Below are 25483 nucleotides of genomic sequence, written 5' to 3' on the forward strand. Positions count from 1 at the left end.
AAACAGTGCTCCAAACCCAGTCCTCCACCCAGGGATACAATCTAAGCTCCAATCCTGAAGAAATACAACCCTCAGCTCAGGTTTAGTTCTTAAATCCTGTAACTGAATACAAAGGGCACGGACTGGTTTTCACCTATCCCCAAACTCTTGATTCTGTGATAACTGCACCCTTTAAAAAATAGTTTAGAGTACAGCATTTTTCTTCCTGCCAAGCTTCTCTCTAGAAAGCATTTCTTTTGTAGTAGCACCAAACAAAAATTTTGACTCAGCCACCACTAAACTTAAGAGAAAATTATTATTAACATGAAAGGTGGTTGGACTCGATGACCTCCAGAGGTTCCTTCCAACCTCTACCATTCCATGACTTTATGAAGAAAAAAAAAACCAAACCACAAATGGAGCTTCAAGGTTTTTTTCAAGGCAAACAACTCAATGCTTGATCCTTGAAAAGTTTGCCTTCGTTTCTACCATCCCTTGTGAATGCTACAGCCATCCTCCACAAGCACATCCCTTCCCACGCCTGCCAGAGAAGTCAGATGAAATATGTGCTGTCTCTGGAATACAGGCAGCCCCAGATGCTGGGCTGCCCACCAGCGGCGCAGGATGGCTGCCAGGCTGTCTGCCCAATGCCTGTCCTGGGGAGAGCTCTGCGGCTCATCCTCTGGCTCTGTCTGCAAATGTCTCCTGCTACCAGGCAGGCCCACGGCCAGCACCTGGGGTCACTCTTCCTTACATGTCAGAACAGGGTAGAAATGATGCATAGAAATGGAAAAGCCCAGCATGTGAGGTGGCTACTCCAGCATTTCAGGATGTAATGCAAGGACTTTTGCACTTTTTAACTATCTATACACACACAGACACATTTATATACATCTGACAGGATTATGAGTGTGCTACTGAAATCTTCAGCTCCCAACCTGTACTTCCAGCTGTTACCACATGCCATGATTTCTGGAGCTTTCAGTTGGCAGAATACAAAAAGTACCACTCCTGTGGTCCTGTTCAGTGCCCAGGACTTCATTCACACAGTATTCACCCAACACTCTGCTGATATCTTCCCACCAGTGACTGCCCAGCCATGCCCATAACAAAACCAGCCAGAGTCTGACCATAGCTCTTTACAAGTTAGAGCTCAAGAGGGCTATGATTCAGTTTTCTTTCCCATCTGCTAAAACACGTTCTCTCTGTTAAAATGCAAGCCTTACAAGACTAAATTGTAATCACACTTCTCTTTACTTCTTCATTACTTCATTAGCAAAGATATATACATTTAAGATTGCAGCCTCCAAAATAATTTTCCTTCAACTAGATGATATTTAAAGGTCCCTTTCAATTCAAGCCACAATTCTATGATTCTATGAGTTGATTTCACAGAATGGCTTAAGTTGGAAGGAACCTCAGACATCACCTGCTCAAAACCTCTGCCATGGGCAGGGACACCTCTCAACTAGATTTGGCTGCTCAAGACCTCATCCATCCTGGCCTTGAACACCCATGTGGAGGTGTTCATCCACAACCTTCCTCAGCAACCCATTCCTGAGTGCCAGTGCTCTCATATTAACGAATTTCTTCCTAAGATCCAGTCTGAACCTACTCTCCCTCAGGTGAAAAGCATTCCCTCTAGTCCTGTCACTAGACATCCTTGTGCAAAGTCCCTCTCTAGCCCTCCTGTAGGATCCCTTCAGGTATTGAAAGGCCTCCCTCAGTATAATAAATAAGTCTAATAAGCTTACTAACAAAGTATTTCATTTTACTTTTCCAAATAAAAACTCCCAGTTGAAGGTGATCAAAGTAATTTTCCTCTTCTGTCCCTTGCTTCATGACTTGCCTCTTCACTTCTTTTTTTGTATACTCCACTTCATATTTCAGATTTCAAGATGAAGAAAAATCCCCCTTTCTGGAGAAGATTTTCTCATCAAGTGAGCCATATATACTTTTTAATAAGGATATCAAGCCCAGCCTGATGGAACAAACACCTTATGACATCTTCTCTACACTAATGTCTCTTTAAAAATATCAAAGCTCTAGAGGTTGAATAGTTTGTAGGTTCAGCTGAACTGACAGAATAAGCAGCATTGTAATAAGATAAAATGATGACTCAGGTCTCCATGTAATATCCAATCAATTTTATAGGATTTCTTCAGCAGCTCATGTCCTTAGTGGTCTCCTCTCTGAAGCTTTGCTATGTTAGAACATCTTTACAGTATGGTAATTGTTCACAAACACTTGCCGTGCTGCACAGATGATTTTATTTATTCCTCCATTATGAAATACAGGGTTTGGATTATTTGGGGTTTGTTTTAATAATGTGCCTAGAGGGCTTCCAGTGCTCCTGCTACACTGATTCTCTGCTGGTACTTTCTTCAGCCCTTCACTTGCAATTCCCCGTGTCTAAACAATTGATTATTTAAATAATCCAGATTACGTTTAGCAAATATTGCACTTGTTTTAATCTACCAAAGTTAAATGAATAGACACTTGGGAAAATCCTAACGCAAACAAACATTGTGGTTTTACCACTGAATAAGACCTTAATTTTGCAGCCAGATTTAATATCTTTAGTTACTGTGGTGGAGAGTGGCCTCTGATACTCCTTGCTTTAGTACGATCTCATGGACTGAGCTCTGGTTCCCCATCAAAAGAAGGACACAAAGGTGTTGGAGTTAGTCCAGAAGAGGGCCACAAAGATGATCCAAAGGCTGGAGCACCTTTGCTATGAGGATAGACTGAGGGAGTTCAGGTGGAGAAGACTTAGAGCTGCCTTCTAATACTTGATGGGATCCTACAGGAAGGCTGGAGAGAAACTTTTCATAAAGGTGTCTAAAGACAGGACAAGAGGGAATGATTTTAAGCTGAGGAAGAGGAGGTTTAGACTGGCTTCCCAGGGAGGTTGTGGATGTCTCTTCCCCGGGGGTGTTCAAGATCAAGCTGGATGAAGCCTTTACCAGCTGAGTCTAGTTCTAAGGGAGGTTAAGTAGGTACTAAGCCATTCTATGCTTCTGCTGACCCTATATATATACACCAAATAAATATGGTGCTTTGTTTACATATAGATTGATGTAACATAAAGGTAAGGATTCTTTCTTCACCAAGATTCCCCAACCACAACATAAAATTTCTTCTCAAGCCAAAGAAAAGTTTATTTCACTTCTGGTAATTTTGTTTTGTGTGTGCTAGGTGGAAATAGTGAACTGTGAAAAGGCTCATTTTAGCAGGGAGAACAACTCTCCAAAGTTATTCTGAGGAATGGGGTGGAATGAATCATATTCATACGTGTGTGTGCTGGATGGCAAAAATCAATGCTTTCTCTTAGCAAAGACACTCTCGGGGATAGAGAAATCAGAGCTGCGAAAAACCTAACAAATTTTGCCTGACAGATTTTCCAGGCAAACTACACTGCTGGTGCACTGGGACTACGCTGAGGATGTCAGTCCCCACGCTAGCGGGAGCAGCCCATTTCACACTGGCTCATTTGGGATCCCTGGGGATGCTGATAATCCCACTGCACTCCCTCTCTCTGATGCACCAAATGCGCTGGAAAGTGGGAGAGATGTTGGGATGGCGGAGAGCAAGAGTCCAGAGTATGCATGCTGCAGGCACAATAGTGTGTGACAGCAGAGGAGATTCTGGTCCTCTGCTCCACTGTGGGAAGAACCCATCTGCAGTGCTGTGTCCAGCTCTGGAGTTCTCAGCACAAGAAAGTCATGGATCTGTTGGAATGGGGTGACATGAGGGATATGAAAATCATCCAAGGGCTAGAACCCCCAGTGAGGACAGACTGAGAGAGTTGGGGTTGTTCAGCCTGGAGAAAAGAAGGTTCTGGGAGACCTTACTGCAGCCTCAGAGCACTTGAAGGGCCAATGGGAGAGATTGGGACAATATCTTTAGCAGGGCTTGCTGCGACAGGACAAGGGGTAATGGATTTAAAGTGAAAAAGAGTAAATTTAAACAAGATATAAGAAAAAAGATATTTATACTGAGGGTGGTGAAATGCTGTCTGAGGTTGTTTAGGGAGGTAGTAGATGTCTCATCCCTGGAACCCTTCCAGGTCAGGCTGTCTGGGGCTCCGAGCAACCTGCTCTAGTTAAAGATGTCTTTACTTACTGCAGGGGAGCTGGACTAGACGACCTTTAAAGGTACCTTCTACCTAAACCATTCTATGATTCTATGATAAACATAAACCAGAAAACAGAGAGAAAAATAAGAAAAGTAAATGTGAAGGGAAAGAAAAAAGAAGTGTGATGTTCCAGGGTGAAAAGAAGGCCTGGCTAATCTTCTCATCCTATGAGCATTTTGTTTCCCCAGCCCAATTCAGCACTGTTACCTGTTGCAGGTATTCACTGGAGTCTTGCCACCATTAAGCCTGTGAAATTATGTACAGGCTCTGGAAGCCTAATTACTGGCAGTGTTTCATGGCTCCCTCTTAAAACATCCCTAGCTGAATCTTTTAACAATAGCCTGTTAAACAATAATCATGCCCAGATTGTGTATTCCTGCTGGCCTAAGGTACAAAGCATGGCCATCATATCTGTGTCCAGCCTCCAACAGCCCCTAAGGAACAGGCGGTAAGTCCTATTTCTGGCCAGAAAATGCTCTCTTACAAACAAGAAAAGCAGCCTCTTTTTGCCCACCATCACCAACAATTATATCCCTGCTTCTGTATTTATCAGCACTAATAATGGCACTGTTGTAGCTTAAGCAAGAGGAGAAAAGATGATGCATGATGCACATCTAATACAGTGGCAATAGCTTCTGAACTACCTTTAGTCCTTGTTAGTGAAAATTATGTGATCTAAATGGCAGAGCCTTATGCAGCCCCATCCCACTGCAAAGGGACTGTAATCTACACAGCAAAAATAAGGGAAGATTGGTGCAGCATGATGGTTCCTAGGCTAAAGCTAGCAGTAAGAAAAGAACTAAATGAAACTGGAAAATTACATATTTAAGAAGTGGTTAGGTACCAATAATTATTTTGGGCTGATATCTGAATTTGCCTCTTCCTATCTTGAGTTATTCATTACCTGAGTCCATCTGTTGATCTGAGTGGGATGATTTTCATGAAGCATGGTTGGACAGTGGAGGTGAGTGATTTACAAACCAGAGAGGAGACAAAAGGATTCCTCCCATCAGGACCTGATGAAGGTACCATGGTAGTGTATTTGCACAGACAATATACTACAGAACAAGATTGAAAGCAGCAGGTAACAACCTAGCTTTTAACCAGCAAGCCTCCTCTGGTTTCTGTGCTGTGGACCAGGAAGAAATACTGCTTTATGTTAAATACATAAATAAATAAAATAGAAGGAAAAAACTCAGTAACCTAAGGACAGGTACTTGCTATCAGCACAAGAAACCCCACATTTCTAAAGACAAACCTGCCTTGTTTTCATTCTTCAAAATAAAAGTGCAAGCCTCTGCTTGCTTCATCCTCATCAGAAGTCCTAACCCTTGTTCTGCTAAACAAGATCAAGCCAGTATTGATTCTACCCTGAGAATAACGTAGCTGAAAATTAGATGGTTTACACACACACCAAAATATAGAGCAATAATGAAGTTGCAAGAGCAAGGTTGAGCCTTAAGCTAGATTTGATTCGTACCATGAAATCATCAGGTTTTATAAGCTCAGGAGGGTTGGACCTCTTCATTATCTGGGCAGTGGACTTTACAAAAAGCCTCAGGAGCTGAAGGAGTGATAGAGGCAGCTTGAGATCAATACACTGGCATGCTGCTCAGTGCCTGGGTACACCTTGTTGCCAGAGGTGATATTGAAAGGATTTGAACACTTGTTGCAAGAACACCTCCTCAGTTCTCAGCCTACTATTTTAAAGATTCCTGGAGTTGAACAACCCAGTGAGGGCAGTGACCAAGCTGAGTAGGGCTGTGCCTGTCCTTGCCCATACACTGGCACTCATGGGCATGACACGCCCATACACTGGCTCACAGTCATCTCTACCAAAAGCCAACTTGGTGACCTCTGGTTCTAGGTGATAAGATAGGACCCTATGAGTGACAGCAGAATCCACACCAAGGTTGGGAGAACCCCACACGCTGGCCCAACCATGAAGGCTCCCATTCAACAGTTTCCCAACACTACTCCATACTTCAACTATCTGCAAATCAGGAACATCCACAGCCTCAGGTGGACTTAATGTCTTTTGGGTTGATTGGGATTTGTTTGCATTTTTTAAATAAAGATATCACAATCTTTTCTTCTTATAAGATTACTTAATTAGTTTTTAACCAATCTTTTCTTCTTATAAGATTACTTAATTAGCTTTTAACCATACAGAGTTTTGGCACTTAGAAGGTTCTGCAGAAAAGAGTTTACCAAAAGGTTACACTGAAGTATAGGTATTGCATGTTTTGAAAGATCCACTTAACCATTTCATTTAAAGCTTCTTAGGTTCATGTGATGAACAGCAGAGGGAAAAGTAGCCTTGTTAAAGTTCATAGAAGTCCATTGCAAACCTTCTCTCCTCACCACCTCTACACACACCTCTCACTCATGCCTTTCTGCAGAGTTAAAAGGTCCTAGCCTATCTAGTCTTGGCTTGCACTTCAGTTAGTTGCACTTTTTGACTACCTCTGCCACACCCATCTATACTTTCATTCTTCAAAATGGCAAAACTGGAAGTGCAGAGCTGTAAGCAGTGCTCATCATGGGAACATGATTTATCAGCACCAGTTTTGTCTGCTATTCTCTCTCTTCAAGCAGGTGAGAGTTCAAGTGGTTTAAACGACCGCGTTCATGTCTCTCAAACACTTATTGCTGCTGAAGTCTAAAAGCATGTATTTTAGATGAGATCCCATATTACACTTCTTTCTGCTTACTAGAGGAGTCGTTAATAAACCAGTCCATGAGTGAATTTACATCATTTATATCTTTTTTACTCAAAGTCTAGACATAAGTCTAGATTTATGTCTTTTTTACTCAGTCTAGATGCTCTATTGCAGTAAATTCCCTGCAAGAGTGCGGCACTTGCTGCAGGCACTAATGCTCGTTGCAGGCTGCACCATACTCAAGGTGACTCTCACAAATACCTGTATGCATCAATATTACACTAGCCACCATACCTTAAGATATACATAATGCATTACTTAGGCAAAGCAGGAGCATGAGGCAATGCATTACACAACTTACTGATATGGAAAGGGATTCGGGGCTCTTGCAAGCACTGGGAGTGCTTAGCTGGGGTGTGCTCCTGACAACAAGCATCACTCAGCATCCTGCAGAAGAGGGTTTAGCTGCTTACCCCAGAAATTGGAACGTCTTTCTTCACAAAATACATCAGCCATGGAGTTTCTCTATGTTCTTGTGGTGTGATTCAATAACTGTAGAAAAAAGGCCCAATGCTGCTCACAATGAGGCCAATGAATATTTTGCCTCTGGATGCAGAGAAGACAAAGCACTATTTCTTGTACTTTCCTCTAAAGAGTAAATCAAATCCATGTTTTTAATGAAATACACATAATCCATTTTCCACAGCTCTTATGGTGTGCTATTAGAGGCTCAGCCATGGATCACTCACTGTGCATGGCACGTGGGAGGGGTCTGCAGAACTACAACCAGGGCTGCTATCTGAAACTCTCAGCGTAATGTTTTGCATGTCCCACTGTCCCTCCACTGCCAACTCAGTGCCTTGTCAGGCTTTGGAGGGCATTACAGGCTAGGGATTTTAACTGCTCTTATTCTTCCAGCTCTCCCAGTTCTTCCTTTTTTTTTTTTTTTTTCAGAAGACCAGCAATCACCCAGTATTTGGAAAAAATAATTACTTCACTCTTTTGCCAAGTACAGTTTGACCTCTGTTAGAAAAGCTCAGTCTTTGAAAATATACCCCTCAGTAACCTTGCAGACAAACCACAGAGAATGTAAGTAGCTTTGAACCCTGAAGTCATCATAATCCACAGTCATAATTATGTGAAATGAATAAATGAAGCTGTATTAAGAGATGATCTTTGACCAGGTGCCAAGAAAAAACTTCCTGCACCTACAAAATGGAAGTCTTCTTAACACAGAGTTTACTATGAGGAGTGACTCTTGCATTACCAGCACCCTTTGCAAGTTCTCTCATCATAGAATCATAGAATTGTTTCAGTTGGGAAAAAACCCTCTAAGATCAAGTCCAGCCATCAATATCACCACCACATTCATTAAACCACATCCCAAAGTGCCACGTCCACATATTTCTTGAACACCTCCAGGACAGTGACTCCACCACCTCCCTGGACATCCAATTCACTGTGGTAATAGGAAACCAACACAGCTAACTCTAAAATAAGAAAGTCACAATAATAAAATAACCACAGACTGTGCATGATGCAGTCATTTCTGTAAGTACATAAAGTTCCCCTCCATTTCTTTTGAATCTTTCTGTGCCACTGGCACACTATTATCCTTATAACACTTCTAGAACGCTGTGATGAAAATGACAAAAAGTGACCACCGGAAAAGAGAGAAAATTGAATATTACAGAAAACTCAGTCTGCAAAAGTTAAATTGTCTGGTGAAATGAGTCTTCCTGCTCTGGAAGTGTCCATATGGAATTAGTGGGGGGATTAAATCACTAAACCACACAGTGCAAGATGCACTAAATCCACTTGAACCATTACATGCAGAGAAAAAGAAAAAAAATGTCTGCAGATAACTCCTACAAGTTACTTGCAAACATCAGAAATGTTGCCTGATCCTCATTGTTTCCATGTGAAGGTTCTGCATACATCACAGCAGTGTCTTTCATCTATAGGTCACTGACTGCAGGGCACCAGGCTGCATGAGAACTACAATCAGCACTCTTAGAACGCTACTTCTTTTAGCTCTTTGCGCCTTTAAATCAGGAGCACAGTGTCACAAAAGTCATTTATTTGACAAACACAAGCCCTTTTTTTAATTTTGTAATTATTTTTGTTGTGTGCTTCAGCTACCAGGCCACAAAGCACCCCCAGGGTGTGTGTTTCATGTTTCCTCTCCAGAAGCCAACCACTTCCCCCTTTTTAACAAAATAAACAAATGAAAAACTAAAACATTCCACTATCTTCCTCCACTCATAAACGCCTCAACTTCTCACTGTTACCCATAGTTCTCCTCCTTTTTTTCCTGTTGGATTTAAATTCTCTTCCAGAAAGTGTGAATAAACCAGTAACTCTTTCTTCTAGCACTATCATGTCTTTTCAAAGCCTTTGCTTGATACCTGTCTGGCAGTGCCACCAAACCCTGCAGGACCGCTTATAGACCTCAAAGCAGTGATCTTCATTCATTCTCACCAACCAGCACAACACTTAACTGCTGTGGTTCCAACACCCAAGGGGGAAAGACTTGCTGGTGACACTCAAGACACCTCAGTTTTCCTCTTGTTTTTAATTTTTAAAGTGCTTCTGCCTTTCCCATGAGCAAAATAATCCCTGCAGCAAGCAGTTGGAAAATTATCACATGAGAATTCTGCCAGTAAATTATTTGGATGCCTCTTAATACTTTTTACCTGAATGGAACAAATACTGTTGAAAAATCAAAGACCAGCAGGCTTCAAGGAAAGAATTAGCATATTTATTTTTTTCCTATTTCAATTGAAAAACAAACAAACTGCAAGAAAGGGAACCATACTCCTCCTAACAGAAGCCAGCTCTGGGTCTTTGAATAATGAGCACACACCTGCTCACATGTTAGGAGAAGAAAATGGTACATGAGGTGGATGCTCATAGTGCAGGACACATCTTGCCTTTTTTTGTATGCATGGCCTAGCTGCAGAAGAATAATTCACCAAGAATGATGTGTAGGACTTGTCCCACTCAGTGTCTTTCCTATTGTAAATGTCAAAGATGCCTCAATCTGGACTGCTTTTCACTTTTAATTTCCCAAGAAAGCACTTTCAAAAAAGGAAGATGAGGCAACTGTGAAAACATTGCCACTTCTTTCTGTTGGTGAGAGAACTCCCACCAACCATTCACAGGTACAGTAAACGTCTGCTTTCATTCACTGCTATAACGAGCCTCTATTTCTCCCAGTTTATATCACTGCATGCTATGCTAGACTAAAGAAACAGCTTTCCCACTCCCCTCCCAGAAACAGAGACCAGCTGGCACACATGGAAAAGTACACAGCCATGCCTCATACTTTACATTATTTAAATGGCACATCTTTAGTTAAAAAAAAATCAAAATCAAAACAATGTCCCAACCTCACTCCCCCAGAACCTGACAGCTAGATGTACTCTCTTCCATTTAAACACAGCAAAGCTAATCACAGATTGCATTGGGTTGGACACCTCCAACTAGATCAGGCTGCCCAGGGCCACATCAAGTCTGATCTTGAATGTCTCCAGGGACGGGGCCTAAACCACATCTCTAGGCAACCTGTTACCAGTCTCATTGTAAAGAACTTCTTCCTACTATCCAACCTAAATCCACCTTGTTTCAGTTTCAAACCATTGCCCCTAGTCCTATCTAAACTGGCCCTCCCCAGCCTTCCTATAAGCCCCCTTCAGGTAGTGGAAGGTTGCTATTAGATCTCCCCAAAGTCTTCTCTTCTCCAGGCTGTACAATCCCGATTCTCCCAGCCTATCTTCATAGAAGAGGAGCTCCAGCCCTCTGATCACCTCCTCTGGACCCACTCCAGTAGGTCCATGCCTCTCTTGTGTTGTGTGTCTTTTGTTGAGAAGATCAAGGCCATTATTGTTGAAAAATACTTTCTAATTTCCCAGATTATGTGTCTACAAGGAATGTATTGGGGAAGGAGGGACTACTCTCTTTCTAGCCCAACTTCGTGAATTGTGCACAAGATCTTCTCACCTCTGCAGTCAAGTTGCTGAACTTAAAGAAGATATGGCTGCTGCTGCCCTATTGGTAGAGCTGGTATTGTGGAACGAAAGCAGTTTAGGATTGCTCTTAATCAACAGGCAATAAAAGCATCTTAAAGCTTCTGATAAGAATATTCTGTCACTTAGTTTGGTATCTAAAGTTTTAAATCAATGCCATATTTTAGAAAATGACATAAGAGGGACTCCAGTTTCTCCAAACATAGTTAGAAGCAGTCACTCTTTTCCTTTCAGAGACTCTCAGGTTCTCCATCTCTTTTCATCACTGTTCTGTTAAATGTCATTCCTCACTAGCTGTCAAATACTGCATTTTTATAAAAAACCAAGAAAATTACTAAGGAACCTTACCCAGGTCTCCAGGACATGACTGTCAGTCTCACTATTTTTTTGAATATCAGTTGTTTTAATTCATTTTCAGTGTCGGTGTTTGTTGTCTTCTCAGCTACACTCGGAAAAATCCCAATTTTACCTAGTTCCAGGGTAAAATATGTTAAAAGTCTCTCATCACCACCTATTACAAATATTTAGAACACAGGAAGGTAAGGGAGGATGTGAGATTTGCTGAGGAAAATATATGCACTTGAAAAGTGCTTGAATCCCAGCAGTATAACTGGAAGCTCTCAAATTTGGGAAAACTTGCAATCACTAAAATCACTGAAAAAAAAAAGTTTCAGGTGTCATCCCAAAGATATGGAAAGCTTGGCAATCGGATTGACCTTTGTGTCTTTCCTCAGAGTTTTGTTGGATTTTAATTAAAGACATTTCTTAGATCATTTCTAGACCTAATTGTGGCCTTCCAGTATCTGAAGGGGTCCTACAAGAAGTCTGGGGAGGGACTTCTCAGGATCTCAGGTAGTGATAGGACTAGGGGGAATGGAATGAAGCTGGAGATGGGGAGATTCAGGCTGGACGTGAGGAGGAAGTTCTTCACCATGAGAGTGGTGAAGCCCTGGAATGGGTTGTCCAGGGAAGTGGTTGAGGCCCTGTCCCTGGAGATGTTTAAGACCAGGCTGGATGAGGCTCTGGCCAGTCTGGTCTAGTGTGAGGTGTCCCTTCCCGTGGCAGGGGGGTTGGAACTAGATGATCCTTGTGGTCCCTTCCAACCCTGACTGATTCTATGATCACAGGTTGAAGGAAAAGCCAAGAAGGCAGAGAATGTCACATCCCAGAAAGGACCAGTTTTACCCCTGCCAAGACAACTGCTGTGCTGACAGCATTTCTAGAGAAACTGCCTTTTGTCTCCCTTGGAAGAAAGTTCTCCTAAACAACATCTTTAAATCATTAAAGGAGAGAAAGTACAAGAGCTAAAAGCACTTGAAGAATAATTTTCAGGAACTGCTTTTGTTTTTGCGCCTCATACAAGTATTAATAAACATAAACGGTTTGGGGTTTGGTTGGTTGGGGGTTTTTTGGCTGCAAACCAATAACTCCTGGGTATAAAGCATATAAGACTGTAACTGCCTTCCCATGGAGAAAACCCAGCATATTAAGGGCATTTCTACAGCTAATAAACACCCGCGATACAATTATGCTCATGATTTAGTAGGCATGCAAAAATGCAGGTAGGAAAATTGGTGAATAAATACTAACAAGGCCAGAAGAAACTGGGAAGAAAAGCACTCAGCAGATGCATTGTAGTGCAGAATGGATCACAGTAAAAATAATTTCCTAGGTGATAATTTAACAGTGTATTTTGCTCTGATATGCAGCTCCTTGCCCCATTAACGTGCATGTGTTAGTGGAGGAAGAGAACTCACAACCCTTTGAAATGTTTTAACAAGGGAAACATTGATCACACTAAAAAGAAAACGGATTATAGTGATGGCAAACTGCACCTATATTATTTTATTAATTGATGTTTAATATCTAACAGAATGCAGTTCTGAAACTGATAGATTGCTGGATTGTTATCTCTCTTAATTTCTTTTAAATAAATTAAAAGCCACCACTCTGCTACAGACATCATTGCAGGTACAGGGATGGCACTTGATTTATAATGTTTCTAAATAGGTGGCACTGTGATGAATTACCAATTCAGAAGATCAGTAGATTATTGGGTTGTGAGTTCGCTTTCCTAGTTATTCAAAAAGCCATGATTCCAAGAAGAAAATCCTTGTAGATGTTGTTGGTTTTACAAGAAAGGTGGTACTGAAAATCATGGTTCCTTCATTGTAAGCATGGGCAGAAAAGTCACACAGTGGTTAGCCTCCAGAGAGAACTAGTGAGGAAATCAATGTCCTTGGATAGGTGCACCAGGGCAGTTCTTAATCCAAGCCAACACAATTTGTTTATGGAAAGGCAGGAACTGAATTTTAACATGAGGATGATGCAAGGAGATGTGGAAGAAGAGGTGATGAGGACATGCATCTCCCTAACATCCACTTTCAAAAACACATTAAGGAAGTTTCCATGCCTGTTCAGAAATGTATAGCTTTGCGTGTGCAGGTCTGAGCTAAGGGCAGATAGAGAAGAAATAGTTGGAAAGGACCTCAACCATCTTTAGCAACCTCATCCACTCCTAAAGTCTGTGTGTATGTTCAATAAGAGGGATTTCAAAGCTTTCTTAAGCAGCCACTGCAGTGCTTGTGTGCACAAATGTGTGCTAACACACATATGCAGATCCTGTCTTCAGCTTGGCTGCAAATAAATATTTTAAACAAATCTAGGACTTGTTATTTAAAACAGTTCTATTACAATATTTATAAATGGAAAGACTGAACTCCATTTTTCAAGCTGGCAGTGTTCTTCTGAAATGAATGAATTTTTAATGTCTATAATGGCACATTTTCCTATGGAGTAATAAAACCATAACCGAGGGGAACCATTGCTATCAACATGAGTCCTGGGCTTCGGACACCTAATTAATAGCAGATTGCTCTTCTCTCAATTAGAGTTTCTTTAAATGTGAAGATCTCCATAATTGAATGTCATGCAGAATATTATGCAAAGCAAAACCCTTTTGTTTTGGTTTTGGGTTGTGGGGTTTTTTTTCACAAGATCAGCAGGGGCTGAGTGCCATTGGAAAGGCTGTGACAGCACAGAGTTTGAGAAGCTAAAATGTTTACCCATTGAAAGGCTACAAATGCAAATCGCAGTAGGACTCAAAATGGAGCCCTGGGGGAATTGAAGAATAACTGAAGCCCAGCTGGAATGAAAAAAAAATCCTCTGCAGCAACAAATTCAATATGCCAGGATTAAAAAAAATAAAACTAAAAAGGAAAAAAAAATAAAGGAGAGAGATCTGAATCAAGTAAAGCCTTGCAAGCAGATTGGCAAAACCAGAACAGTCTCAGAAGTTATGCACAGCAACGAGAAGCAAAATAAGAGTGTGCACGGGAGGAGAAGGGAGACCTGAAACAACATCACTCTAATCCCATTCTCACAAATTAAAACTAGGACACTGCCATCTTCAAGGCCACACGTGTTAACAAATACTTCAGTCTCCTGTAGCCCATGTACAACTCAGCTTTCCACGTGTCTTCTTAATGAACTTTGTGTAATATCCACCTACCAGTCAGATGCAAATTAAAATACCATTTCCAAATAATAGGATCCTGCTAACTGAATTTCCAAGCGAGCCCTTGGCATAGCGCTTTAGGAGCATCTCTGCCATCCATCAGTTATTCTGCTGTCAGGTCTAGGGATGTGAGCTGAGCAGATGGACACGGATGCTGCTTGAATTCAGGCTGTGGGTTTCCATGCAAGCAGAGGAAAGAAGATGAACGTTTCCATCTAGAGCACACCTAAAATGACCCCACAAGATGGCACTGTTGCTCCAGAGAAATTTGGCAGTCGGAAGGTTTTTCTGGGCAGACATTGAGCCTGGGAGTGGGTGAATCGTCTGCCGTGGGGTTACTCAGAAAAGCTTTTGAGTGGTGCCACCACCCTGTAGGTCCACCGTTGTGCTAACCTGATCTCAGCTTCACATGCTGTGAAGTCAGGGAGCAGTAACCACCAAGAAACCTCACCAGAAGGGCACTGGGAGCGTCCCCACACCTACGAGGACATCAGGCATTGGAGACATTTTGCAACTGAGACCCTTGTTTGTTAAGGGCCAAGAAGGTCCTATAGTGTGGTCATGGGAACACAGCCCCAGAAGGTCATGGGGACACGGGGTGCTCTGGTCCACAGAATCACAGAATGACAGGGGTTGGAAGGGAGGCCACCTATTCCAACCTCCCTGCCAGGATCATGTCCAGGTGGGTTTTGAATGACTCCAGAGATAGAGATTCCAGCACCTGTTCCAGTACTCTACCACACTCCTCCTCATTTTTAGATGGAGCTTCCTATGTTCAAGCTTGTGCCAGATCCCTCTTGTCCTGTCACTGGCCCCATCCCCTCACCACTTATAGGCATTCATGAGATCTCCTCTCAGCCTTCTCCAGGATCATAGCAATTACTACTCATTGCTATCCTAGATGGTATTTCTCTAAGCAAGACCTTCATAGAGCTAATGCAGACAGAATCACAAACTGTGTAAAAGCTGGGTTTTAGGCCACTCCTAGCCTTGCTGTAAATCCCAAGGTCAAGCCAAAAGCTCAGAATGAATGGACAATGCTATGTGTGGCAAAATGGTTCTAAGTATGTCCACTTTGCATTACCTCTGTTTTCATCTGAATCTACTCAAAAATTCTCCAGGGCTGCATCAGGGCCTGTGGCCAGAAATATGTGCCTTTACAGGGCACATGAGACTTCCACTAAATAAATTACATGATCTCTTCTGGGCTGAGGAGTCCCTGCATCTTATTCACACAATGCCAGTGAATCACTGCTGTGTCATGCAGGGAGCTGTACAACACAGACTGGCAGGACCCCACTTACTTGATGTGGATGTGATGATGAAGTTGCTCTGCAGATCACTGCCAAGCACCCCAGTCACATATCATGCCAGCTCTGGCAAGGTGGCAATTCTGTTTTCTTACAGCAGGTTATGGCTGACATCAATTGTGCTCTGTGCCTGCAGAGGTGGCCTGAGGTTGCAAGCGTTGGGTCAGCACCCTGAGCATGTCTGCCATGTTACAGGCAGGCAAGGAGAAGAAGGAGAAAACAACTGGCAGCTGCCCATGGGCAGCTTGTGAATGCATGAACAGAGATGGTAGGGAGCTAATGGAGGAGTTCTGTTTGAAGGAGAATGTTTTGCCTGAAAGATGGATTAGTGCTGGATTAATATTTGGCTCCAGTTCCCTGAGCTGTTAATAGCTTTAACCTCTTCTAGTATTAGAGACAGAAGTGCTGTTCAGAAAAAAAAAACAAAAAAATCCTTTGCTGAGCTGGAAACTAGAGCTTATAAAGACTGGGAATTGCCTAAAATCATCACATCATTGTTTAGGTTAGAAGAGACCTTTAAGATCAAATCCAACTGTTAACCTAGCACTGCCAAGTCTACCACAAAATCATGTCCCTCAGTACCATATCTCCATGTCTTTTAAATACCTTCAGGAATGGGCACTCCATCATAGTACTTCGAGTTCAATTTCCCCATGAAAAAACCAGGTATGTGATATGTGAAGCACCAATTTCGGAGCAAGCTGGCTGCTCCACATTAGCACTGACCCAAGGAGGACCTCGCGTGGGTATCTGAAAGAAGCACCAACCACCACCTCCCACACAGGTGGCCAAGATCTGACCCAAGATGACAGAGCAAAACAATCAGAGGTCCATTCTGCATTACCAATATCTTGTATGGTCATCCAGGTGTTAGACATCATAAATCTGAATAGAAATACTTCTATTATGCCCAGCTCATAGCGATAGCTGAGAAACATCAAAGCGTCAGCCTTTCCCTAACCACAGCGACAGTCTCCTTGCACAAACAAATAAAAATCAGAATATTGCATGGCTCTGTGTTTTCTCAACATCTTTTACATTTAACTCAGTCTTTTATCAAAACTTTCCCGAGCCCTTTTATATTCCTTGTGCTTTTGTCAGTGGGGATTGCTTGCTCTAGAAGATCTGAAGAGACTTGGACAGGAAAAAGGCTCTACTCTTGCTTCTGACACTTCTGACCAAATCACAGCAAAAATCTGTCCAGAATGACATCTCTGATAATAGATAACAGCAAAGTGTAGGGACTTAGATAAAGCATACAGTCCTATTTCTCCTCTGTGCTCTCCCAGCATGCAGCTGAGAGATTTCACAAAGCAAAGATGTGATCTTTGAATGCAGGAGATGCATATTTCCTTCATGCATTTTTCTGATCTCATTTTGACCCTTATGGAAAAGGTGAGGTATTTGCAACTCTTCTGTGACATTAATTTCCATCTTAACTGCATACCAAGTAAAGAAGTCATCCTTAGTTTCATTTGCTTGTCTTTTTTCTGCAAGGACAGGAACTCAGGCTCCTCCACCACAAGCACCCTCCTAGTTCTTTTGCTCAGTGGAAGGAATCTAATCGGACCCAGAGTTCCTGCTTCAGCTTCAGCAAGAGGGAAAAGCACAAGAACTGGCAATGCCACATTCCTGATCCCAAGGTATTCAGAGTCAGAGATGAGGGAAGGAGATGGAAGAAAGGAGTAAACCCTTCAAATGATCACTGAATTTGCCTTTTTTTTCATCCTGTTGGTGGTAGATAGGATAGGCCCAATGTAATCCTTTCAATGGTACAGGATAAAAAGAGCATCAGACTGCTGTTTATCACCAATCCAGTCAGCTCAGCTAGTAATGGGTTTGCTGATGCAAACTTTAAAGAAGTTTATTTCAATGTGAACTGTCAGTTGTTACTGATGACCTCCAATGTCTTTGCATGAGTGCACATATTATTTATAGTGCAGGCAGAGTTAAATCCCAGGTATGAAATGGATAATTGATGAGTGAGTAAGTATAAAGACATAAAGTAACAATTTATCCTGGATTAAGCATCATGAACTGAGAACAGCTCTTAAAGAGCAAAAAAATTTCTTTGAATTTGATGTATTGCATTTTCCTGAACTGAAAAACACACTTCATCATCCTGCCAATATTTACCAGTATTATATATCTGAAAAATAAGTTCCCTAAACTTAAGTTACTTTAACCTAGTTATATACTTAACTTACTTTCACAATGGCATTATGAAAATGGGTTTATTCTGTCGGTGACAGATAGCATAAGTCAGAGTTGTTAATTCTCATGACACAGGGCAGAAAAATACCCAATTGGCTCCTGTTTATAAACAATACATTATTGTGACATGGGTAGCCTATTAGTGGCATCATATAAGCTGCCCTCAAATTCATGTAGTCTGTGAGGTTTTGTTCAGCTTTGTCCCTTGCTGTCTGGAAAATGCAGAGAAAACACTTGATTTATGGCCCACGAAAATATGAGCAGAGATTAATATAATAGGAGCACATTAAGATCCTGTAGTTTACTATTAACTGAGACTCCATCCCTGCAGGAATTTAAAAGCTGTGTAGATGTGGTGCTCAGGGGCATGGTTTAGTGGCACACCAGGCCCTTGCAGTGCAATGTTTCACATGGTGCTGTTGCACACGGTTTTAAAGAGTGAATTCCTGCCTCTGCAGGAATGTCTGTTTTCGCTGTTAATCCAGCAGCTCTCCTCCAGAGCTATTAAGGCCATCATAGAAGAGATGTAGAAAAAGACCCCTGGGATCATTAAGTCCAGCCATTAAACCTAACAAAGTTCACCCCTAAGCCGTATCCCCAAGCACCACATCTAAAAGGTCTTTAAACACATCCTGGGATAGTGACTCAACCACCTCCCTGAGAAGCTTGTTCCAATGCCTGACTGCTCTTTCTTTGAAAAAAACACTTCCTAATGCCCAGTCTACTCCTACCCTGTTGCAGCTTGAGGCATTCCCCTCTTTTTCTGTCACTAATTACCTGTGAGAAGAGACAAGCACCAACCTCTGTACAATGACCTTTCAGGAACAAGTATGTTGCACCTCGCTGGAGATAATAGAGCCACTAAGGGCTATCAGTCCTGCCACACTCATTGCTTTGAGGCAATAGAGGTCTGGGCTATCACGGACACTCCATGGAGAGGGACTAAGCCCCACAGTTTCACTCTTAGCCTTTGATGTGTGGTTAAAGTACCATTTTAGGACCTTAAGTCACTGCTACCTCTAACATAAATGCAAAGCAAGCCTGGGAGATGGTTTGGTGTAGAGAAGTGGGGTAGGACAAAACACCTCCAGTACTGAAAGATGTCCTTACACAGCTCAATGCCATGGACCTCAAAAATCCAAGTCAGGGCATATTTATTTATTTTTTTAAATACTCTAACACTGATATCATTTTCATATGGAATTTTGTTGTCATTCACTTCAGGCAGCAAGAAGTCTGTTATTTGAGTGTAATAAAGCAAGCCCCTGCTGTTCTGTGGTATGCCTTCTGATTTTCTATGAATCAAACCATGTGCTATCATTTTCTGTCTTGATTTGCTTTCTGGACCCAAGCAATGCTTGGTGGTAAGGTATTTATTTGGTAAGGTATTTATTTTGCTCAACCAGCAAGCAACCACCGTTCAGAGGGAAAATATCTCAAATTATTCTGGGAGTGTCACTACAAAAGGAGGTCAATAATTAATTAAAGCATTATTATGCCCAAATCCTGATGCACGGTATCCACACACGCAGGACAAATTTCCAATACAAAATCCTGACCCCCAGTAGGCCCTAATGATTTATTCCCAGTTATTTTCTCTGCCCAGCAATATCCAAAATGGATACTCTGAAGAATAAACAACTGTGGTTTCAATTCACTAATTCCTGAAAAATGCCTAAGATTATCCAGACAAAAATTAACTTCCCCCCCCCCCCCCCCGCTTAAAGTTGTAGTGTCACATGAGGTCAAATCTCCTGTCAAAGGCAAAACTCAAAGCAACTTCAATATTTGTAATTTCTGATGGATAACTGAGCTCCTGGGTCCAGTAGGCTGAGAGTTATATTGAGATTACCCTAGCTCACAGTGTTCAGAAGAAGCCAGTTCACAGCATAAGTGACACATGGATATTATTTTTCAGCTAATTTGGGGTTAATTTCAATAACAGAAGATCCACCTCACAGAGACTTCTGCAGCACATGAGGCTTAAGCAGCCCAGGAGATGTGTGACCAGCTTCACATAACACTCAACCCCGAACTAATGAGCTGTGATAAGAGTCATGTCTTATTAATTCATGGAGCATTTCACATCTCTATAGGGAGCCCCAGCTATACCTTGTGGCTCTTTAGGACCAGGGCAGTGCCTGGAAGAAGCACAAGGCAAAGGAGGAGGAAGCAGCAGCTCTGAGTAAGTAAGGAAAGAGTTGTGCTTCTGTTCACTTGGAAATCACACTATTGCTGGGAAGAGTTATTACAGATGATAATTCTTCTTTCTTCCCCCCCACCCCCACCCCTCCCTGGGTAGTTTTGCAAAATATAGGTTTACATTTACATTTAAGGCAGCTTGTGGTCCCAGACTGGTATTAGAGGTTGTTTGTATTCCATTACCCAGGAAGGTGGTGGAGTCACCATCCCTCAAGGTGTTCAAGCAACTTTGGGACGTGGCCCAATGGTCATGGTGGTCTTAGGCTGACAGTTGGACTTGATGATCTATGGGGTCTTTTCCAACCAAAACGATTCTATGGTTCCATGATACTGATATTAGGTCAGCAGATTGCAGCTGAGATGCTGAAGGCCCATCAACAGCTCTTGCTTGTGGTCCATGTTAGTAATAAAGACATTGCTCATGCCTTGGTTTATAACATGAAATACATGGGGAAAATCACATTATTACCCAAGGTTTCTGCTTGATACCATAACTGTCACAAAAGCTTTTTTGAGGAATTAGTGTGGTTTTCAGTGTGCCATAAAGAACATATGAACAACATGTATGTAATCATCTCCACTCTCTGAGCTGGCCCAGCTGAGATTTTTGAACATATATCTAACCTGGCATTGTGCTTAAAATTGAGATGCTTGCATCAACCTAAATCCAGGTAAGTTTCACAAAAGTCAAAATTCAGCAGAATCTCAGCTTTAGTCTGTGTCCTAGTTTTGAGCCATCAGCTGCCCAGGGCAGAAGGACAGAACAAGCAAAGGCCCTGGCTTTCGTCTAACTACTGTTTTGAAGTTTCCCATTTGCTAAGTGTTTTACTTGGGATGCTCCTAACCCATCTGAAGCCTCAAATAACACAATTACCAGGGCAATAAAATGGAATTTTTGTAGATTGTTTAGCATCCTGAGGGAATCCATGGCAGAGGAAAGGGGGGCTGAAGCCTGGTGAATGGAAATATAAAGTGAAATTGCAATTGAGGCAGTTAGGGAACATTGCTGAGCTGAATGGCAGCTCAAAGAACCCTTACTAAGTGATGTATAAAAACTTCATTACAGTTTTATTTTAGGCTTGGCTGCACAAAGAACTATGTGCTAATAAACAGAATCATCAGAAATAAATTGTTTCAATGTTCATTTCTTTTGAATTAATATCTGTAAGCTCAGTTTCAGCACATTCATTTAAGCTTGTGTTCTGATGTTACACATGACAACATATTTGGAGGAACTCTGTTCTGCTATGGGTAGAATTGGGCTGCTTGCTTTTTTTCTGCAATGAGATGTATTGTGTTTTGGTTTTGTTTTGGTGTCTTTTTTTTCCCCCAGAACAGTAGTTATCTACAATGATGGGTTTTAATTAGGGACAACACTTTATGTACAACAGCGTTCAGTATTAAAGCTGCAGGGAGGAATTTGAAAGGACACTAAGGAATCTAGACACATAATGCCATTAGCTGAGGTACTGAAGAACATTGCTGAATTCCATTATAAGGAACCAAAATTTACTGGCTACTATTACTTACACTCTGGGGACTGGTAGCAAGCCATATTTAACTATGATCTAGTTGTGAGGTCTGTTGGAACAGGTTGGACTTGATGATCCTTGGGGTCTCTTCCAACCTTAGTTACTGTGATACTGTGATACTGTTAACTAGTCCACTTACAGCAGAAGAGAGAAGGTTAACACATCATCTGCATCTACAATCTGGAGGCAGAGATACTGCTGTCATGAGATTGGGAGGAAGGCACCTTCCTCCTCATCCTTTTTATTGCATTCTGCCATCAGCACATTGGGTAAGAGCTGTCACAAAAGATGTATGGGCTCTGTTTGAAGCCCCTGAACCCAGCCCTTTGCACCAGCTGGCACCACAGAACACACCTTGCAAAGAGCAGTGGAGTGAGGAGTCAGAAATGGACAGGTTGGCTTTTTGGCTGCACCTGCTTCAGCTCAAATTACAGCTACAGGTTACAAAACAGCTAAAGCAATTCATTTTTGCTAGTCAAGGACAGTTACAAGCACCTTGTGGACAGAATTTCATAGCAGGTTGAAAAACTGGTAACTATTATAAATGCTTTTAAAAAATAAATTAAAAATGAGGAGGGTTGGAGGGGGGAATCAAGCTTTTCACAATGGTTTTACCAGAAAGGAAAAAAAATGAGTTCATTTCATCTCTCATGTAAATAGCACTATCCTCAGATGAATGTTTGTTTTTTCTGCTTCAGACTGGAAATGTACTAGTGAGCCAAATAACCTGACTGGGTAATAGGTGACATAACCTCAGCATACAGGTTGGACTTGATGATCCTTGAGGTCTCTTCCAACCTTGGCGATACTGTGATAGTTCACAGAGACTGATCAGAAGATAATTTTGCCTGTCTTGGCATACCAAACTTCCACCAGCAAGGACATCATTTACATTGCAGAAAGCCTCCACAGTGCTGCAGTGAATTCTCTGGCCAAGAATTGCACCCAATAGCCCTTCCTCACTTCCTTGCTATGCGGTGACTCATTTAATGAGCACAGTCTCATTCTGATTGCTTCTCTTTGGAAGGGCAGAGGAATTTACACAAAGTTTGTTGAAATTCAGTGTGGTTAGTAATGCCAAGAGACAGGATGGCAAACCCTGAAGACTGGGTTAAGGCTGGTCTGGTGCCCATCTTAACACACCAGCAAGATCCAAGCATGCCTGTGTCTGAGACTGTTGATTAGGAAAATAAACTACACACGTATGCTTAAATGGTCCACTGTGGCAGAGCAGTATTAGACTTGGCTGCAGTGGAACAAAGTGCCTTCATTACATTTCTATGATAAATACCTCCCTCGCACTGCTGCAATTATCAACGGGCTTGATTAAGGGATTGATTTGAATGCAAACAGCATAATTGACCCAGGAGAAAAGATGAATGGATATGGCCAGCATAGCCTTTAAATAAGTGTGTTACAAATAAATGGTAGCATAGGGAAATGTCACCAGTCACAATTTATTATTTTGCCATTCTCCTTGAAATGAAAAGAAAAGAGATTTGCTTTTGTTGCATACAGTGTGTATGCAATTTCCCAGCATATTATGCCTTGCCACATAGTTTTCAAAAGTTTTAAATGGGTCATTTTATTTAGCACATCCATAAAGCCATGATATATATTAGTTGGGACATAAAATAAATTGTAATGAGCATTTAGCCAGAAGCCCTTTTAAAAACAACAATAAACAAGAAGATTATTGGAATAATACTTCAGCTTGTTGTCACTTTCGGCCAAGGAGAAAAAAATGAAACACAGTCTCACAACTTTTTGAAGTACAGAGACCCAGTTTCTGAAGCATTCCAAGGGGACTGAACTTTCCACACAATTTATCTATCAAATATCTGGGACATCTATGCTTTACTTACTGAAGTTTCGTTCTTATATGGACTTAAATTCACAGCAATTAACATTTCTTGTGCTTTTCATCTACAAATTAAACTATGCATAACATCTACCACATCTTCACAAACCTTTGTGAGTGGGTGTGCCCCATCTTAAAGATGGACAAACCCAAACGTGAAGCAGACTCGTGGAAGTTAAGCTCAATGAGTCAAATCAGGTTGACACTTGGGTCTAGCTGGATCATACTGATGGATTAGATGGAGAATCCCTTGTCACAGATTGTATTGAGTTTGAAGAGATCCTCAAAGGTCATCTTGTCCAAGCCCCCTGCAGACAGCAGAGACACCTCTAACTAGATCTGGCTGCCCAGGGCCACATCCAATCAGATATTGAATGCCTCCAGGAATAGGGCCTTAACCACATCCCTGAGCAGCCTGTTCCTGTATTTTACCACTCTCATTGTAAAGAGCTTCTTCCTTATATTCAACTTCAATCTATCCTGCTCTAGTTTAAAACCATTGCCTCTCATCCTGTTACTACAAGCCCTTCTAAACAGTCCTCCAGATCACTGTACAAACAAAACAAACAAAAAAACCCCACAGGAGTACATTTAAATTAGTTTGAAGTTAATCAATCAGGATGAAAAATATGCACCCTTTTCTCTTTGCATCATGGTTTCTTGGTTTGAAAAGGTACTGTTTCCATTTCTACTGCTAGAAGTCACTCCATTCTTAGCATCACTTAATTCATTTCAGCTACCTACTGACAAATAAATCTTTACAATACAGTCATTTTAGTCTATATCAAACCTAAATAGAATCAGATTTTTTTTGTCAAAAACAGAAAAGTAGCAACTGTGTTGAAAGCAGAAAGCCCTCAAAACTGAAACCCCACACTTGGCAAGTGTTTTTCCTTGCTGTCATCTCAACCATGCACACTTACTAGCAATGAGGTAGTTACAGACTAAAGGCTTCTTTAATCTAGACAAAAAATAATTCAGCCTGACAGCAGGCTGTGCTGCTTGGCACCTCACAAACGCTTGTGAAGATAAAGACTTGCTTATCCCTTCCAGTGAGCCTGAGCAAATACTTGTCACCAGCCCAGCAAGTGGACAGGTTGCTACCCAGCAACTCCACCAGCAGAAAGAAAATCAACATCATCATCATCATCATCATAGTTCATTAAGACCAATATGTTCTATTCCTGGACTACAAGGAGGACACAGTCAGTACAAGGTTTGTGTCTGTGAATGAAATTAATTGCAGCACATAATTCTCTTACTCACATTTTCCAATCCTGCCTCACCCAGAAAGTTGCCAAGTTTTAAGAAACTCCATTTTCCAGCTCAACACCAGCTACTGAAGTGTCTCTTTGGATGTGTAAATCAAGCATACAAAGCCAGTCAAGTCTGCTCCTTGTGAGCAATCACTCAAAATAAAATCAGGGTAGCTCTGCTTACACACACAATGATGAGGGGGAGACACAAAATAGTAGTAAATAGTATAGTCCCTAATAATGAGGCTGAAAGAAATGTGTTAATCCTTTCTATTGCATAACATGGTTAAGCATTAATTTAAGTAATACAAGGAATGCAGACCTTTCCTTTATCCCAGCAGATGACTCTGACTACAGAATCATTCATTGTCAGAGTTCTGATAAAAGGTCACATATTTTATGTAACTTGAAATGGACTCATAGAATAGAATAGACCAAACCAGGTTGGAAGAGACTTTCAAGAACATCGTGCCCAACCTATTATCCAACCCACCTAATCAACTAAACCATGGCACTGAGCACCCTATCAAGTCTCCTCCTGAACACCTCCAATGATGGTGACTCCACCACCTCCCCAGGCAGCCCATTCCAATGGGCAATCACTCTCTCTGTGTAGAATTTCTTCCTAACCTCCAGCCTAAACCTCCCACAGCTTGAGACTGTGTCCTCTTGAGAAACAACCCTTTTAAAAGTAGCCTACTTATTGCTGACAGAGTTCCCAAAGGTGTTAAATGCACAATGCCAAGGAAAAGATAAGCTGGTGCACCACACCTGCCAGAGAAA

The sequence above is a fragment of the Dryobates pubescens genome, chromosome 24 (assembly GCF_014839835.1).
Source record: "Dryobates pubescens isolate bDryPub1 chromosome 24, bDryPub1.pri, whole genome shotgun sequence".
In the NCBI taxonomy this organism is placed as follows: domain Eukaryota; kingdom Metazoa; phylum Chordata; class Aves; order Piciformes; family Picidae; genus Dryobates; species Dryobates pubescens.